The following is a 19,103-nucleotide window of genomic DNA, read 5'->3' on the forward strand; positions in this document are numbered from 1 at the left end:
TGGAAATACAAATACATACAGACGTTGTTTTAGACAGATGGTGCAAATTTTGGAATTCAAAAATCAGCCTACCTATGTAATAATCATAGTGTGTCCAACTTTGAAACCCTGTTTCGCTGATCCAGGGTGGAATTTGAGAAAACGTTAAAGTACTACGCGTTTCTTTTGCCCGCGACTTACACAATATAGGATTATATCCCGAGAAATTGTAAAGTTCCCGCGGGAAGTAAATTACTGTTATGATCTATTTTAATATTCTTATTTGTCGATGAGAGACACATTGTAGCTTCTATTACTGAAAAAAGAGTCTATGTCAATCAGGGATAGCGTAGCTTTTTATTGTTAAAAGAATTATTTAAATCAGCTCAGTCGTTCAGAGAACCCAACAAACAAAGAAACAAACAAAGTTGAGTTTCTCAAAATCTTTCCCTAGTGAACCTGTGTATTAGGTACTTTAGGTCCATCTTTGCCAAATTTCACACTGTAGCATGCTGAACGGTTGTGTTGCTCTGAAGATGAGCTCTGATTGAGTTCGAAACGCGTCAGTCCAATTTGGTGGTGGTGATAGATGGATTTGTGTGATTTGTGTGTGTCCTTACAGTGTGGAGGTGGAGGATTGCATGCATGGACACATTTCATGCATAAAGGTCGCGGGTGAGCAAAGTTATTGTGCCAGTTCGTTGAACGTACATACATGTCAAATTTCGTATCTGTGCTACCTCTTCAGGAGTTCCGTCATCAGCAGACGACCCTGGCTGCAGCATCAGGTAGATGTATATCATATAACCGCATGTCATTGAAATTAACAATTATGTAAAAGTCTTTTGTGTTTGCCATCAACTTTTGAGGAGTTCCCTTCTACGGAGACGATCCTGGCCAGGATGAGCAGGATGTCACTGCTAAATTATTGTATTGTTACAAGATTTAGTACATCAGTTAGCCAAATCTCCAATCCCTAATTTTATTAGTTTAGCTTGTGGGTTTTCTGATCCAGTTGATATATAAAATCTTCTTTATTCGTTTTATCCCGTGGGATTTTCTAAAAATCTTTAAAACAGTTTTTACCTGTTAGTATTATCTACCTGCATGCCAAATTTAAAGTCTCTAATATTGATAATGACGGAGTTAGGGCCACTTTGAAGCGAAAATAGAAATCCCATTTATTCCATATCCCGTGGGAATTTGGATAAATCCTGCAAAATATTTTAGCTGTTAGTATTACCTACTCGCATGCCAAATTTGAAGTTTCTAATAATTATAGTTACGGAAATAGGGTCATTAATTGGAAGTGAAAATATAAATCCCATTTATTCACTATCCCGTGGGAATTCAGAAAATGTTGAAAATTGATTTTAGCTGTTAGTATTACCTACATGCATGCCAAATTTAAAGTTTTCTAATAATTATAATTACGGAAATAGGGCCATTTTTAAGTAAAAATACAAATCCCATTTATTCCCTATCCCGTGGGAATTTCGAAAAATCCTTTCTTAGTGCGCGTCTACACCTATTAAGGAACATATATTCCAAATTTCAATTTTCTAGGCCCAGCGGTTTGGGCTGTGCGTTGATCTATAAGTCAGTCAGTTTCTTCTTTTATATATATAGATATTTATCGTTGCCTTAGTACCCATAACACAAGCTTTGCTAAGCATACTTTGGGACTAGGTCAATTGGTGTGAATTGTCCCGTGATATTTATTTATTTATTTACATACATTTGCTTTACTGTGATGTAAATCCACTCGCCAAACTGAAATTACAGTTTTTTGGCGAGAACGCGCTCATTAAAATTTCATTATAATATAAGTAGGTACCTGTTTGTAGTATATTGTAAGTAATTACGGACGGTAAATAAGGAATTACGAACGAGAGTCTATTAAAAGCCCGAAGTCGAAGATGAAGATGTTTTTCATCACATTTGCGAATAAACAAATATACTTACATATTTGTAAAAGAAAAAGTAATATTTTAAAAAAAATTGTCGATACCGCTAACTGCACTCTTGGCAGCACCAGCTCCCCGCCGCCCGCCCCCCCCCCTCCGCAGCATGTGCATGGCGTGCGTGTGCAGCGCGCGCACGGAGCAGCAGCACGCCATGCAGTAACAAACTTATTTTACCGACCTTGGGCTTCATGACATGAAAATGAGTACTGGCAATGACTCATTTACCGACCACGGGTTTCATGACAAGCACATTAAGGTCGAGGGTTTTATTTGGGGGGTTGCAACCAAGGTAGCCTGCATGTTTCGACACTGTTTACGAGCAAGTGTGATGAAAAATATGTATGTTACAATGATCTTAATTTAGTATTGTAGGACTACTGCCCAAATTTTTGTCTTTATACTTTGTTTGTCGAGTTGATAAAAACAATTTAAGGGTTTAACAGCAGTGGCACATACCCAGGTTAGAAAAAAAATTAGTTGCCGTTACAAAAACGTCTGGCTGGTATTCTCACGCGGGCCCAGTGTAGATTGAGAACTTCATGAAAACGAAGAAAGGGTTCCTCGCAATATTCTTTTATCAAAACGCTCTTGTGCTCATCTAGTGCTGTTTGATAGACAATTTCGATTGGGTGTTCATGTGTTAATAATAATTGTCTTTTTCTTTTTTTGACAACCGGATGGCCAAGTGGTTAGAGAACCTGACTACGAGGCTTGAGGTTCCGGGTTCGATTCCCGGCTGGGGCAGATATTTGTATTTGTATGAATAATACGAATGTTTGTTCTCGGGTCTTGGATGTTCAATATGTATTTAAGTATGATATCCGTTGCCTAGTATCCATAGTGTACAAGCTTTGCTTAGTTTTAAGGTCAATTGGTGTGTAGTGTCCCATGATATTTATTTATTTTTTCTTTCAATTTCATCTTTTCTGAGAAGTCCGTACCTAGCAGTGAAATGAAAATAGGCCGGAAAGCCGCGACGAATTAGCCAGCCATTAAAATCATAACTACAATCCATTTTGATTAGCTTAGGTTCCACAGAACAACTCTAGATCGTGGCCAAGAAATACTCGTGAGTCATCGTTAAGACAATTAAAGTTTAATTGTGAGTGGAATGGATTTGTTTGTCTCAGAAATGCTAACGATTTTAAGTTAACTCGGCAAGTTTTACAAACTTTTATCAAACATCACCTCGTGTTTGTTTGTTTGTTTCAAATCTTGTACGTTAATTTTAATTCACTTCTCACTTCTAACTATTTAGTAGTTGAAATTTAGGGTAAATAAATGTAAGTTTGATGATAATACTTACATCCATACCGACATAGCCCGAAGAATTGCGAATGTTTCTGTTTGTTCCTATAATTGACTTAAGTGTGACTATAATTAGGCTTAGGTACTCTAGAATTTACAGCGGCTGGTTCTCCGAAAATAAATAAATAAGTAAATACTCGTAACAGTCAACAAAAAGTACAGAAGCCAAAAAACTAGCATTGAAAATGATTTATCAACAAAAAATATTTACAATGGCGCTCATGGACAGAAACAGATAGAAACGCGGTTACAACGTTAACGCAGCGTCTTGTCCTAGAAAAGCAAGTGCACGAGGAACGATTAATTTCACTTTATGTGATTGAAAGAAAGAATCGCAACGTGGGACGTTAATTGAGGAAAAAGTTTGAAGACGAAGTTGGGGGATTGTTTTCCTTGAAAATGCATTGTCTTCGTAGTTCCATTGGCTAGAGGAACAACTTAGACCGGGAGATGGTGACATGAAATATTAGGTAATTTGTACCATTCTGCCGGTTCTTCAGGGGTCTAATTACGGAATGACAAAAAAGAAAATGATTGTCATAGCGCTGGTACCGGCGGCAACAACTCTAAATACTTGCCTACGGCCATTAATCTAGTAGCAACTACTAGCGCCATCTTGTCATATCGCATCGAAATCGGTCCATCCGTTTGAGAGCTATGATGCCATAGACAGACAGGCGGACAGATAAACAAATATATGTATGTATATAAATACTTTATGGTATATAAAACACAAAAAGAAAACAACAAAACAAAAAGAGTACAAAGGCGACCTTACACACAGATAAATCAATTATATACAAAATGGCGTCAAACTTATATTATAACACTACTTTTTGCGATGGGGGTTAACAATGTAGATCGAGCGTATGTATGTATGTCAATTTTTTATTATGCTAGCAGCCTAAACAGCTGGACAGATTTTAACATCTAGTTATATGGACATGGGGCCGTAGGACCTTTCTATAGCGTAGTTATCCGAATCAGGCTTCCGGCTGGCTGGCTCAGTTCAGGTGCGCTTCGTTACCACGACTATTCTGAGAGACAGAGACGCATGACCGGCATCCGTCTCTGTCGTAGCACCCACGCAGCTGCTTCATTTATTTACCTTGATGACTAGTGACTAGTCATGAAGGTTAAAGTTTATTTCAGAAGAATTACTATTATACTTAAGCTTTCGTGTGACATTAGATAAAACTAAAAAATTAAAGGGTTCAGCTCATGAAATAAATAAGGAATGAAATAAGGAAATGAATGTCCAACAGTTTTGACCTTTTCGAAAGACCATTTTCAAGGGTGACTGTGTGCATGACGCTGGCTTCCTGCGTGCGTAACTAATTTATACGTAAGTAATTTTCTGCCTAAACAATATTCGGAATTCACAAATTATGCGTAAAGCCCATTCGGCTTACATTGGTTATGCGTAAGAGAATTCTGCGTAAACTGTTATGCGAAAACAGTTTTGGCATAAATACTATTATGCGTGAACAGATTATACAAAATAGAATTATGACACATAAAATATGCGTAAACAAGGGGAACCGTTTTGTGCCAGGTAGGACGTGTCAGATATTTTTGCACACTCCGCTGTGGCAGATATAAATGCAGATGACTGAATCTGGTATGCTCATATTTTTCACGCGACCAACTTGCATTGGTCGACTTCTCGGTAGTTTTTCATCATGTTCTAGTTCCGGTGCCGACTATACTCTATCAAATTCTAACTGTACCAAGTGAGGCAGCCGCTGGTATCTACGGCAAAATGCGTTATCGTGTCTTATTACATCTCGGGGAACGGTTTTCCCGATAAATTGACAAAAACTCCCACGCACTAGTGTTTCAAAACCGATCGAGCGTAAACAACTGGGACATTAGTTGTAAACGTCCGACACAGCTTAGTGCGGGGATGGTAAACGAATGGCGCGCGTGCCAGTTGGGGCACGCGTTAAAATAATTCAGACACGCCACAAGACATTTTTTTTTTTTTTATGGTATAGGGGGCAAACGAGCAGGCGGATCGCCTGATGGTAAGCGATTACCGTCGCCCATGGACACCTGCAACACCAGAAGATTCACAAGTGCGTTGCCGGCCTTTAAGGTAGGAGTACGCTCTTTTCTTGAAAACTTGAAGGTCATAGCGGTCCGGGAATACCGCAGGCGATAGCTCATTCCAGAGTTTTGCTGTGCGAGGCAGGAAATTTCTGGAAAAACGCACAGTAGAGGACCGCCAACCATCTAAATGGTGAGGATGGAAGTGTTGTCGCGTAGGTCGGTGGCGAAAGGATGCGGCAGGGATCAACCCGAATAACTCCTCGGAGCACTCCCCGTTGTACATGCGATAGAGGATGCACAGTGAAGCTACATCTCTACGCAGCGCCAAAGAGTCAAGTCGACAGACATGGTTCATCATCATCATCATCCCAGCCTATATACGTCCCACTGCTGGGCACAGGCCTCCTCTCAGAACAAGAGGGTTTGGGCCATAGTTCCCACAAGACATGGTTAGTTCACGAATAAATGATCTCATCATCATCATATCAGCCGTAGGACGTCCACTGTTGGACAAAGGCCTCCCCCATAGACCTCCAGTTGTTTCGGTTGGAAGCGGTCTGCATCCACTGTGAGCCTGCGGCCTTAACCATGCCATCCATCCTTCCCGTTGGTGGATGTTCTACGCTGCGTTTGCCGGTCTCCATTATAGAACTTTTCAGCCCCAACAGCAATCTGTTCTCCGTGCTATATGGCCCACTACTTCAATGAGCTAATTCGCTTGGCTATGTCGGTAACTCTCGTCTTCTACGTATCTCTTCATTTCTGATTCGAACCCGTCGGTAAACCCTCTCCATAGTGTAACATTATTACCCAGGCCTTATTAAAAATGAATAAAAGCACTGGAGTAAATAACGCACGTAATTAAAGCTACCTAATACCTCAATCATTGGCTGAAATTAACGTGATCGTCTAGCTTTCAAAATGGGACCCTCTTTTACGTTGTGTTAATAAAATAAATAAATAGAACAACTCGTTAAATATAAAAGTAATCACTGTTCCAATTGTAGTTCCGCCGATCACCTCCAAATCAAAATATACTCTTACGCTCTCTGATAATTTTTTTGGCCCTAACCGAAAGATCCCCTACCTCAAAAAGGCCTTTCAATGAACGCAAATTTGTGTATTTAAATTAAATAGGCTACGTTGTAGCCAAACTTACACAATTTAACGCTCATTCTGGATGGGGTATGACCCAACCCAAAATATATCTACCTTTCATACAATTTCAATCGTTCATTCACACATTAAAAACACGCAAATCATGCAAATTACGCTTACTAATTTACGCTTGCAATTACGCTTCCCTATTACGAAAGCAGCCGCGGATGTCTGTGTCAAAGGACTAAAGAGTGTTGAAGAGTTGTACAAGGTGGTCTGAATACCATTTAAATGAATATAATATCTACCATTCTGTGAACTCCAGTAAAGGATACAGCTCTAACCAGTCTTCACACAAGACGCTGACGGTCAAGGGTCGAAAGGCCGAGACGACGCACCTCAGAGTCACTAGCAAAAATCATAAACACCCAAATGGCTCAGGGCTTGTGTGTGTACCTAGTGTGTGTGAAGAACTCAAAGAGTTCTAGTGTGTGACGTATTACTGTCCGGTTTATCCAGGAGCTAATCTCAGCCAAATAACCTTCTAGCAGGTGTGTTCACTAGTGTGTGTATTTTGAATGAATAAATATGTGGTGTGTACTTAGTGTGTGTTGTGGAATTGAATAATTTCACGTGTAATGTTGTACAGTGTAACAGAATGTGTGTGAAGTATAACAGTAATTTCCTACTAAGTTCTCTAGATTGACACAGACTAGAATCAAACAAGCAACGCTACGTGTGACACAGTAATTCGATGAAATGTCAGGTTGAGTGAGTGACGCAGAGTAGTGAGTTAGATGAAATACACTCTTCCCTTTACTCCAACGAAATCACAGTGACACCTTAAAATTAAAAGCAAATTTATATATTCACTAATATGCACTCAATCATACATAATAATAATAATAGTATAAAACGAAGCTCTGCTTATGACTGAGTCAAACACGCCGAAAACAAAAGCAACCAAACGAATAACTAAATTAAACTAACCAAATAAAACTATGCCTAAAACCTTAGAAAAACTGTACTGAAGGAATTATGAAATAATCGTCCGTCCGCCCTAAGTAACTATAATTATATCTTAACCATTCAGAAAATACTACTAAAAATATAACTACAAACTTAGAACTACTATTCAATGGCTCGCCCCTACTATTTGTATAACAAAAGTACCTTAATCAATTAAGTAAATTAAACTATCCGTTATAATTAATTAAATTTTGGTTACAAGAGAGTAATTAGTTAATTTTAGATTTCAATAGTTTCAATAAAATACCTAGAAGTGTAATATAAAAAATAGTCAACTCAGATTTCAGTTTATAACACTAATAATAATTGTCTCAAAAATTATGTCTAAAACTTAGCTGCCGATAATATTATCGTCCCGATTAACGTTGAGTCTCCGCTACTGCGAGATCGAGATAATATCTCGACCTGCCTCACGAACAAAGAGTCTAGTCCATAAACCACACTTAACACTAAACACTACACTATACACAATTTGATTATAAGTCCACGTATTCATACGATCGAAATCGGGATTCGCTCTCGTATATTTTATCGTTTTATTTTATTAAACGAATAAACAATACACTAACTTTATATTCTATGAATTAATTTTAACACATCTGTAAGTAAGAACACCGTAGCGTCTCGCGTCCCGAAATTAACTAACTCTCAAACCTCCTTCCATAACAAAGCTCTCCTTGCCCTATCCCTTCTATCAAACCTATAATAAAAAAAACCATGCATTCGAATTTCGAGAACGTTCCACAAACTCCCATAAATCTATAACTTTATTAGTCTACTTGAGCAAAATTAACACGGCCGGTCTCACGCACTCGAACGCATAAATCGTTGACACTTGAAAACAAAATTCTAGGACCTCTTAGAACACTTGTAGGCGATGTAATAAATTTAAGTTCTTTATGATGTTCGAATTTTTTAATTCGTCAACAACGCAAGTAAATATATTGTTATATTATATAGGAACCTAATATATAGATACATAATATTGTTACCAAGCTTCTATAAGCGTTGGTTACAATAGCTTGCTCAGCGACTCTTGAGTCTCTGAGTCTATTATAAAGCTCGTAGTAATGTTATACAGGTGCAACATCTATATGTATATCGAGTATGTGTAAATGAAGACCACGATATAAATAATGGGAATTCCCAGGGGAATTTTATAAAATCCTGGAATTCCAATTGTACCAGATCGAATAGTTTACGCGTGCCAAGCCGCGGGTAAACTCTAGTGTACATATCAACATCATTCCAGCCTATATACGTCCCACTGCTGGGCACAGGCCTCCTCTCAGAACAAGAGGGCTTGGGCCATAGTTCCCACGCGGGCCCAGTGCGGATTGGGAACTTCGCACGCACCATTGAATTGCTTCGCAGGTTTGTGCAGGTTTCCTCACGATGTTTTCCTTCACCGCAAAGCTCGTGGTAAATTTCAAATGTAATTCCGCACATGAATTTCGAAAAACTCAGAATTTCGACCCTCTGCTTGTGAGGCGATAGGTCAAACCACTAGGCCACCACGGCTTCAGTGTACATATAAATAAGAATTCTTGTGACTAAACCAAACCTGAACTCGCAGACGTATTGGTTGGAACAGAGCCGACTGCGAGCGTCAGACAAGATGGCGTCTGCTCTAATGCCGCTTGACGAACGGCGCTATTTGTCAAAATTACACAAATTTCATCCAGAATTCTCTTCCCTAATACCTCTGCTCCGTGAAATGCTACTTTTGCGATTTTCACTTATTTTATTACGTTGCTGAACTTAATCATGCAATTATTATTAATCAGTGGTTAGTACCGGCCAAGCACGAGTCGGACTCGCGTACCGAGGGCTACGTACAAATATGTAGGAATCTATGAATATCCAGTATTAGCAGAGCTCCCCTCTTAAACAAAATGTACGCAGTGTGGAGTTATTTTAGATTGTTACTGCCATAGACAGGTATAGAAGATTTTCAAACCTTTCTGATTGGTTGTGCTACAAAAGGTCCTAGAGGGCAAAGTAACGCCTGATTCAATAAATTATAAGGGCTCCTATCAAATTTTGAGTTCTAGGACCGGCAGTTTTTATGGCAACACCTTTGTTAACGATTGTATATTTTGATTGCGATGACTGCTTACATAAAAATAAGCCCCCTCCCTTTTTTGCGTAGATGCCATTCGAAAATATTGTATGTAGAATATGGAAATAGACATACACAATTACACATATACATACACGCATACGACCCATAAAATAAGATAAAAACGCAACCCTCTTTCGGGCAATCGGGTAGTAAAATACTAATTTCCTGAGTTATACCCACCCACCCTCAGTGTATACCTAACCCTATAACCCAACTATTTAGTAATTGGTTGGCCGTGACTTGCAGATGCTTTGACGGACTACGGCGGCCATGTTGTATGGATAGAAGGGCAATTGATGTCATGCATTAAAGTTTGTTCGTCATTTCAGGGTTGGATTTTACGAAATGAGGCCCGTGGCCCTTTGTACGGCTCGCTTTTGATGTTATTGTATGAAGTAAAAAACAATTAGGTACGAGTAGATACCAACCAACTGACTATACTCTTTGAGTATTTCTCAAAAGTTGTCCCGTCACGAAAATGGCAAGAAATCAGTTTTGTCAAGAAATTATTAACAGGACGAGATCATAAAACATAAACTGCATAAAACATCTAAAATTTCTTTGTAACTACATCGAAACTTTCTATTGGATCCAACAACAAAGATTATCTGACTTTTTAGGTGTACTGCCTTTTCGGCGAAATATGTTTCGCCAAATTTCACTTAGCATCGCGCTAATACAGCCAGCCTTATGGGCACTCTTCCGTGGGAACAACTTGGGTGGATTGTATAAGTATATATGGTTGTATGCTTTTTCGCCGAATTATTTTTTCTCACATGTTTCACGTGCCAACTTAACATAACTCCGTTCCCAATGATTAGGAGAAAAATTTGAAAATTTAGAAGTTTTTGTTCTTTCTTTTTATATAGTTTTTATTTCTACTTTTAATTCAAGAAAATTAACTTTTACCGTTAGCAAACTAAGTTGAGTTTTTTACTTTATTTTCGTGCAACCTGTATTTGTATTATTCTTTAATGAATGCTGTGATATTATGTAATTAATAAGGCGCATTGCTTATAAGTTGTTATGCAATGTTAGTAATAATGAAACTGTGTACTTATTGTTGAAGGTCCAAATAAATAAAATAAAAATAAACTGTTTCATTCTGTGAAAAGGCAGGGTACCAAAAACAACTGTTAGGCTATTTGAGGCTTTCAGTATCTTTATTTACATCTTGTACGGTCACGAGCGTTAATTTGGAACCCATTTCGTGAAAAAACCATTTTAATTATCATACAAAATGACAGATATTCGATCTATAAGTGGGGTCCCAAATTAACAATCGTGATTGTACATATAAACGTGGGAACTTGGCAGGATTTATCAGAATCCCATAAGGTCAGTGACTATACCTCAGTTTTAACCTATTTTTAAAATCCAAATCAAACTCGAGCAAAGCTAAAAAGCACCCACAGCGCGCGTAATAGCAGTTTACAACTTTCCTAAACTGTAACAAATCTTTTCAATTAAAAGTTTATTTCTACAGCCGTTAAATAAATACTCAAAGTATATTTTTATGAAGTCAAGGGTTCCGTGTCCCTACACTGCTAAAACCTAATACGTAAGTAATACGAAAGTAGCGGAAACTGTTAATTTTTGCAAATCTGTGCATACGCTTGCCTTTAGCACCGTGCCCCAAGCGTCGCTTCGTCCCTCATTTACGTGAACGAAGAATAGTTACATAATTATGTAAGAAAAGATATATAATTATGATTTTCTCGCTAACGTCGATAAGCAAGGCTACTAAATAAAACACAGGGAAGGTCTAAGTTACATCATACAGACTGGCTAGCACCAAAAAATCGTTTCTGGGAAATTATTAATTATTTGACGACCAGATGGCCTAGTGGTTAGAGAACCTGACTACGAAGCTTGAGGTCCCGGGTTCGATTCCCGTGTCGGGGCAGATATTTGTATGAAAAATACAAATGTTTGTTCTCGGGTCTTGGGTGTTTACTATGTATTTAAGTATGTATCTATCTATATAATTACATTTATCCGTTGCTTAGTACCCATAACACAAGCTTTGCTAAGCTTACTTTGGGACTAGGTCAATTGGTGTGAATTGTCCCGTGATATTTATTTATTTATTATTTATTTATTACAAAATAACATGTAATAATGATATTACCAAATGAGTATGAGTATACGTTTTGATAACAAAATTCCAAAACAATACCCATCAAATAGATATCTACTGTCAAGAAGACATTAATGTCCACTTAAACGTATGATCAATTTAATGATAATATTATGAAGAGAAATGTTTAAAAAGAAATTTGCTTCGCATTAGCGATTATTTACTACATAATAAATAGTGAATTAATTATGTTGAAGTGTAATTGTGATTTAAGTCATTTAATAACATATTAGATCTGTTTAAAACAAAATTTCTTTGTTGAATTTGTTACAAAGTTCTTCTTAACAGAGGTTTTCCTGAACCGTTTGTAGATTTTTGACTTTCGTACTTGTTTATACAAAAAAAAAAAACTTACACCTATACCTACAAACTAAGGCTTAATCATCTAAACTATAAACTAAGCTATACTACATTACACTAAAGTCATCCGCAACATGCTTCGTCATAAAAACTAACTTAAAACCCTCCCTCGTGCATCGTACCCGGCTCAAACGTCCCCATAATACCAGCTTAAATTGAATGAAGATATTTTGACTTTAAGTTTGAAGCCACGCCTAAAAGCCAGGCTTTAAAAAAATTAAGATCAACTCGCGGCCAGAGAACCCCGAAAACGACTTAATATTTTTAAGTCGGGCAGTAATTAAAAGTTGCTCGTCTTATCAAATATTAACAAACTACGGGGAGCGCTCGGCGCAGCACTAAAGGCCAGGTGCCGAGAACAATGGAAGTAAATTAAACAAGGCCTTCGAATTAAGCTATCCGCAAAGTTTTTCTAAAATACAATTTAAAGAAATGAACGAAGAAAAGCTACAAAGTCAAAGGCTATTAAAGTACGTCACACTAATTTTGACCATTTAATAATTATTTGTCACAAGGGAGCAAAATGGTGTATTTACGGCGAGGGCGTACATTGAATCCAGAATGTAGCGAAGGATTCTACAATAGAATCCTGAGCGTAGCGAGGGATCCTAAAGTAGAATCCTGAGCGTAATGAGGGATTCAATTGTTAATGCCCAAGATGAAAATAATTTTGCTCCCGAATGGCTCATACAACTTTTCACACCAAGCATTAAGAAACTTGAAAAAAAAATATTAATATTATTAAAGAACAACCAGCATAGAAAATGGCGTGGCTTTACAATTATCAACTTCAAAAAATGGCATTTGATGACGGCCAGTACGCTTAGTGTATTTTCCCGTTCACACAAAATACGTCTCGATCGCGTTCGCGTTAAAATCTCAATTTGTATAGAAACACGAACAGCGCCTCTAGCGTAAAGTTTGCGCAACAACTTTTGTGAGTGTAGGTTTGCTACGTAAACTAATTCGTCCGCGTATCGTAACGAAAACGGGTGACGACGCCGCACCGTTGACATGTGGCGGCTACGTATCGACGATCGGACGCTCGATTTACGTCTTCGAATAGTTAACGAATGTTTTGTGAAAACGCCACACTAGAGGCACAAGTACTCATTGCGTAACTGTAACCGTTGCACGTACTGTAACCTAAAAGCATAGTGTGTGCGTAGTTCGCAAGCCTGCCACGAGCAAGACACGTGCGGCTCGCAGTGAGCCGACGAGTGTGGGTTTCTAACCTCGTTACTGTATCTGTTACAGCTCCTTGATGAGTACGCTCGGTGAGGGCGCTCGATGGATGTCACGAGTGAAGATCGTTTCACGCGTACACACTGGAACCTCGTAACGTATATGTTATGGGTTAAGTGGACCGTTTCTATTCATGACAAACATTACTCGCGACACATCCTCGCACATCTTTGGTGGAAACACAGCCTTGAAACCGCAAATCCGGGACAGATTAGCCTGCTCATCATCATCAGGTGCAGGTTGTAGGACCTTGTGCAAGGTCCGCCCAGATTGCTACCACCATCTTGCTTGCTAATCCTGCCGTGAAGCAGCAGTGCTTGCACTGTTGTGTTTCGGCGTGGAGAGTAAGACAGCCGGTGAAGTTACTGGCACTTGAGGTATCCCATCTTAGGCGTCTAGGTTGGCAACGCATCTGCAATACCCCTGGTGTTGCAGATTTTGATGAGCGGTGATGGTCTCTTACCATCAGGAGAACACTTGCTCGTTTTCCATCCAGACGAATAAAAAAAAAAAAAAAAAAACAAACATCAGCCGTAGCACATCCAGACATAGGCCTTCCCGATAGACTTCGTTACATTGGTTGGAAGTGACCTGCATCTACCGTGAGCCTGCTTTGACCATCACCCGTCCATCTCGCTGGTGGAAACGCAACCTTAAACCTGCCAACCCCGCCACTTGGCGGCTTTTTTACCCTCATTAGCTCCTGAACTCCTTAACTGTTAACGCAATAGACGATTAGATCACCCGTTATCCCGACCCGCCCACTGTCTAATTACGGGTCCACTACGTGACGGGCCCTGACCTCGACACACGAACATCATTATCCTTTTATGTGTTTTTCCAGCAATAAGACTACTAAGTACGAGACGAACAACAAACTGAAGTCAGCTTGCAACGTCATGCCTATGAGTCTCCAAAAAACCGGCCAAGAGCGTGTCGGACACGGCCAAAATAGGGTTCCGTAGCGATTATGAAAAAATTAAGTAATATTTTTACAATGATTTCGTATTTTATACGGAGTTTTCCAAGTTTGATAATATATACCTTAGGCTGCTATTTACTTTTAAACTACTAATAATTTTCAAGCAAACTTAACCGTTATAGTTTCCCTTGTAAGTTTGATATACTTACTATCATCCTGAATTTTTTCAAATTTTTCCACCCACCGGTTGAGATTTTATTTTAATGAAAATTTGCACATTTAGATACACACAATTAGATAGCACACACACTCACAAACTTTCGCATTTATAACATTACTGGAACTGACATGCTTCCGGAAGAGTACCTGCCTGAAAGCCCAATGACATATATATTTATTTATTTAATCGATGACATTTGAAATAGGCTTATAATATAATGTTGCACAATATAAAACAATAACGATACAATTGTTAAATGTCAAAATTCTGTGTTGAGCCATGCAGTCAGATTTGAAGTATTATGCCCAATGACATAACCACCATTCAAATTTACCACCTAGGCCTCAACAGAAAGTTGAACCACTTCCTTCGCATAGTGACTTATTGGAAAAGTCTACATTATTTCCTTTTATTTCCAAAGAGATAATATTAGTACAGTCAACTAAAAGATCGATACGGCTAAAGTCATAAAACTATGTATACACGATCGTATCGATATCCTCTTACAGCTGAAGTAAGCTCAGTAAGCGGTGTACACTTTTAAGACATAAGTACGCTCTCCAAGAATACGGAAATAAAACCGATTCCCAGTAAAAATAAGAGGGTAGATATTCGCCAAAAAACATAAAAAATCACTAAAACTAATTTACCTTCACAGCTGTTCAGCAGCACGTACTAAAATTCAATCAAAACTTCAACAATTTTATGCACTATTTGATCACAAACACAGATTCAGTACACTCCGAACTCTCGGGGAATTGCCACGATACGCGGGAATGAGCGAGAGTCACAGGGCACACGTCTACCCACTGAACGAGTCAGCCACGTACTGACTTTAGAAAAGCAATAAAACGCCTCCACCACTGAAAGGACTGAACAAAGAATAGCACAAGTGCCTTTTCACCAGCTACAAACTCCACCATATCCTTTAAGACTTAGAGTTCGCTTAGGAATGAAGTCAACTGGTATTCCAGGTTGATTCGCTTCGAAAATGCTAAGCAGGTAACCCATTCCTCCTCGCTATTCAATAAACATATTCCTTATGAAATAATAAATAAGATTTTTAATTATTTATCAATCGTTTTAAAAGGTCGGCTGGCTCTAGAAGCTTTTGGGGTTTCGGCGCTCCCCTTCCATATTTGATTAGATTCGTTTATAGGCTCTGAAACGAGGCGCAGCCGGCGAATTTACTCGTCTAGATTTACTAGTGTAACTTTAAAGAAAACAGATAACAATACAAATGAAAAGTGAACAATTACATACATAAATATTTACATTCATCATCAGCTGGATGGTGTCCACTGTTGAAACAAGGGATCCCCCTTAGAACGCTTCCTTTCTATCGAAAATAAAGATTTAAAAGAAACATTTTTGCTCCTTGATGTATTGACTCTTCTGATGATTGTCTTGTATAATTAAAATTCTACGCCTATGTAAAATAGTTTTCTAAATATTTGTATGTAATTTCTGTCAACAAACAAAAATATCTTATTTTCTAATTTTTCATAGTTACAACGTTTCACGCAAAGAATTTGCTAATCTACGAGTAATAAACTAACCTAACCAACAAAACCCTCCAACCAGGGTTTGGAAACCCTTCACTTCAAAGTTCAATATCTCAAAAACGGCTGAACCGATTTTGATAAAACATGTATAAGAACCATTGCTAGAAAATCTGCGTTCAAATAAAAAAAACCGCATTCAAATCGGTCCACCCGTTTAAGAGCTACGGTGCCAGACAGACAGACACACAGCGGTCAAACTTATAACACCCCTCTTTTTGCGTCGGGGGTTAGTAAAATCATTGGAGGTAGGTACGAGTAAACGAAAGCAATATAAAGTCGCTAAAATTTATTCTAGCGACGGATCTGTCAAGTGACGACTTAGATTGAATCCGTAGAATTTACTTAGGGCCTCAATCTAGAGACTGATTTGTAAATAACCAACTAAAAGTTGGAAAACCCTCGACTTTGTCACTTCAAAGTTCAATATCTCAAAAACGGCTGGACCGATTTTGATAAAACATATCTAAGAACCATCGCTAGAAAACCTGCTTTCAAATAAAAAAAAATATTCAAATCGGTCCACCCGTTTAAGAGCTACGGTGCCACAGACAGACAGACAGACACACACAGACATACAGACACAATACACATAGCGGTCAAACTGATAAAACCCCTCTTTTTGCGTCGGGGGTTAAAAATCGAAGCTTTCTCTCTTCAAAATGGCATAGCTATCTCTGTGTGTTTAAGGTGCATATTCCAATTGTAAAGAGGAAACTCCCCAAGGGACATCCTTGATTTTCTCGTTTCAGTGCAGTCGCAACTTTCCTTATCATACTTCGTAAGATAGAAGGTGCACTGACCTATACTGATGGACTGGGGGTGGATTTTAAGGGTTCCGTACCCAAAGGATAAAAACAGCAACCCTATTACTAAGACTTCACTGCCCGTCCGTCGTCCATCCGTCCGTCCGTCACCAGGCTGTATCTCATGAACCGTGATAGCTAGACAGTTGAAATTTTCACAGATTTATAACTGTGGCCGCTATAACATCAAATACTAAAAACATAATAAAATAAATATTTAAGGGGTTCTCATGCAACAAACGTGATATATTTTTTTTAAACACGTCTGTCTAATGTTGTACTTGTATAGATTATGGTTATGGTACGGAACCCTCCGTGCGCGAGTTCGACGCGCACTTGGCCGGTTTTTGAAATAACAGAAAATGCCAGTCTAAAATGGCAAAATTTGCATTTTGCTGCAGCAATAATCGACTGGTTAATGACAGGTGACAGCACGAGTTCTTGAGTCAATGTTTTTTCCGTCTTTGTCATAATATTTTTATTTCGGATTACGTAGTCATATCATCATCATCATCATCATCCCAGCCTATATACGTCCCACTGCAGGGCACAGGCCTCCTCTCGGAATGAGAGGGCTTGGGCAGTAGTTCCCACGCGGGCCCAGTGCGGATTGGGAACTTCACACACACCGTTGAATTGCTTCGCAGGTTTGTTGTGCAGGTTTCCTCACGATGTTTTCCTTCACCGTAAAGCTCGTGGTAAATTTCAAATGTAATTCCGCACATGAATTTCGAAAAACTCAGAGGAGCCATATGAACATTAGTATTTAGTCCATTACTATACTTTATGTCTTTAAGCAACCAATTATTTTATATTTATAACATAAACATAACTCTCAAACGAATCTATCGATAACGATACGGTTTTATACGTATAAAAGTGAGTTTTCTTGCGGTAGTTTTTACGTATGATTTATTAAAATTAGTTAAGCCGTTTTTGAGATATTGAACTTCAAAATGACAATGTCGAGGGTTTTTGAGCAAAACTTTTTAGTGCTCAACTGAAAACGAGTGATATAGCGGTACAACAAGCGACTGGCAAATTACTGGAGAGTTATAAATTTGAACTGCACTGAGACCGTGTTGTCGAAGTTTTGTATCTTAAGACTTTACAACAAGTTTGGGCGACTTCATCCTCTAAGTGATGGGGCTAACTTTATCACCTGCTGCCACCTAGTACCCCTATATATTTGGAGATATCTATAGCAGCCTGCAAACATAGCAGGTTACTTTTTAATATGCTTTCCTTTGACATCTGCTATCTTTGAAAAATTTGCGCATGGTGGGCTTGCCTCATCGTAGAGCTGTCGCTGTTTTCATGTACGGTTTTTTTTTAAGGACATCACCAGGGGTCGGACAAAAAGTGCCGATGACGTCAAACCACTTATAGGATGATTTCAAATAGTATTTTTGATTTTCATAAACAATTATCACTTATCATTTATCAACCTCTTTATTAAACGATATGAAATTTATTTTATTCACTGAATTCCATTGATTTATTTACGATTATTTTGTTACTTTGTTACTACATGTCACACGGAAGTTAAAATAAAAACATCATCTTGTGTGCAAGATTACGTCATTTTTACGTCATCCGCACTTTGTGTCCGACCCCTGGACATCACTAGAGTCAAAATCCAAATGTTTAATTTCCAAAACCAGCCCTTAAGCAAAAAGAACTATTTTATCCACATTCCTGTAAACGATCTACACAAACGGAGATTAATTTAAATGTCTCAAGTCAAATGAAAAAAATGCCGAATTTATTTTATTTTATATTCAGATATTTATTTTCAGTTGGCAACACTGACCATGTTCTGCGGCTCATCATTCAAGAACGTCTTATTAGCTGCAGGGCTACTACGAAACTCGTAACTCGAAGTACGTATCGTACCGTCCCTCTCGCTCGTATTAAATAGTATAAGTGTCAGAGGGACCGCACGACACAAACTTCGAGTTTCGAGTTTCGTAGTAGCCCTGCTGTGGCCCTAAGCCCTGAGTACCCTCTCTATAAGTCATAGGCGGCTCATCTCATCGCAGCGACTCCAGACGGCCGTTAACCCAAATGTGGGCCGTTAGCGCCACCTAGCGGCTGAGGGGAGAAGTTGCGTCATTACCGAGCATACCTGATGCACGCCGCGGGAATCACCTAAGTCAGACAATTGCGTAGTTTTTTGGGGTAAAAGAAATCTATTTACTCCATCAGTTAGATTATCAGAAAATGACAAAGATGAAGTGTGTCATGCGGGATTTACACTCTCGCCTCGTGCGTCGCCTCGCGCCTCGTC

At 38.7% G+C, this 19,103-nt stretch overlaps 1 protein-coding gene across 4 annotated transcripts in view; it reads right to left on the reverse strand.

Moving 5' to 3' along the window:
- The window catches only part of LOC141441999 (uncharacterized), a 298,152-nt gene extending 282,891 nt beyond the window's left edge, over positions 1 to 15,261 (reverse strand). For all 4 annotated transcript variants that reach the window (XM_074106913.1, XM_074106911.1, XM_074106906.1 and 1 more), the window contains exon 1: positions 15,096 to 15,261. The gene's annotated coding sequence lies outside the window, so the exon portion shown is untranslated. The remainder of the gene's footprint in view (positions 1 to 15,095) is intronic.
- Between the last annotated feature and the right edge of the window lie 3,842 nt (positions 15,262 to 19,103).

This window comes from Choristoneura fumiferana, chromosome 24 (assembly GCF_025370935.1).
Source record: "Choristoneura fumiferana chromosome 24, NRCan_CFum_1, whole genome shotgun sequence".
Lineage (NCBI taxonomy): Eukaryota > Metazoa > Arthropoda > Insecta > Lepidoptera > Tortricidae > Choristoneura > Choristoneura fumiferana.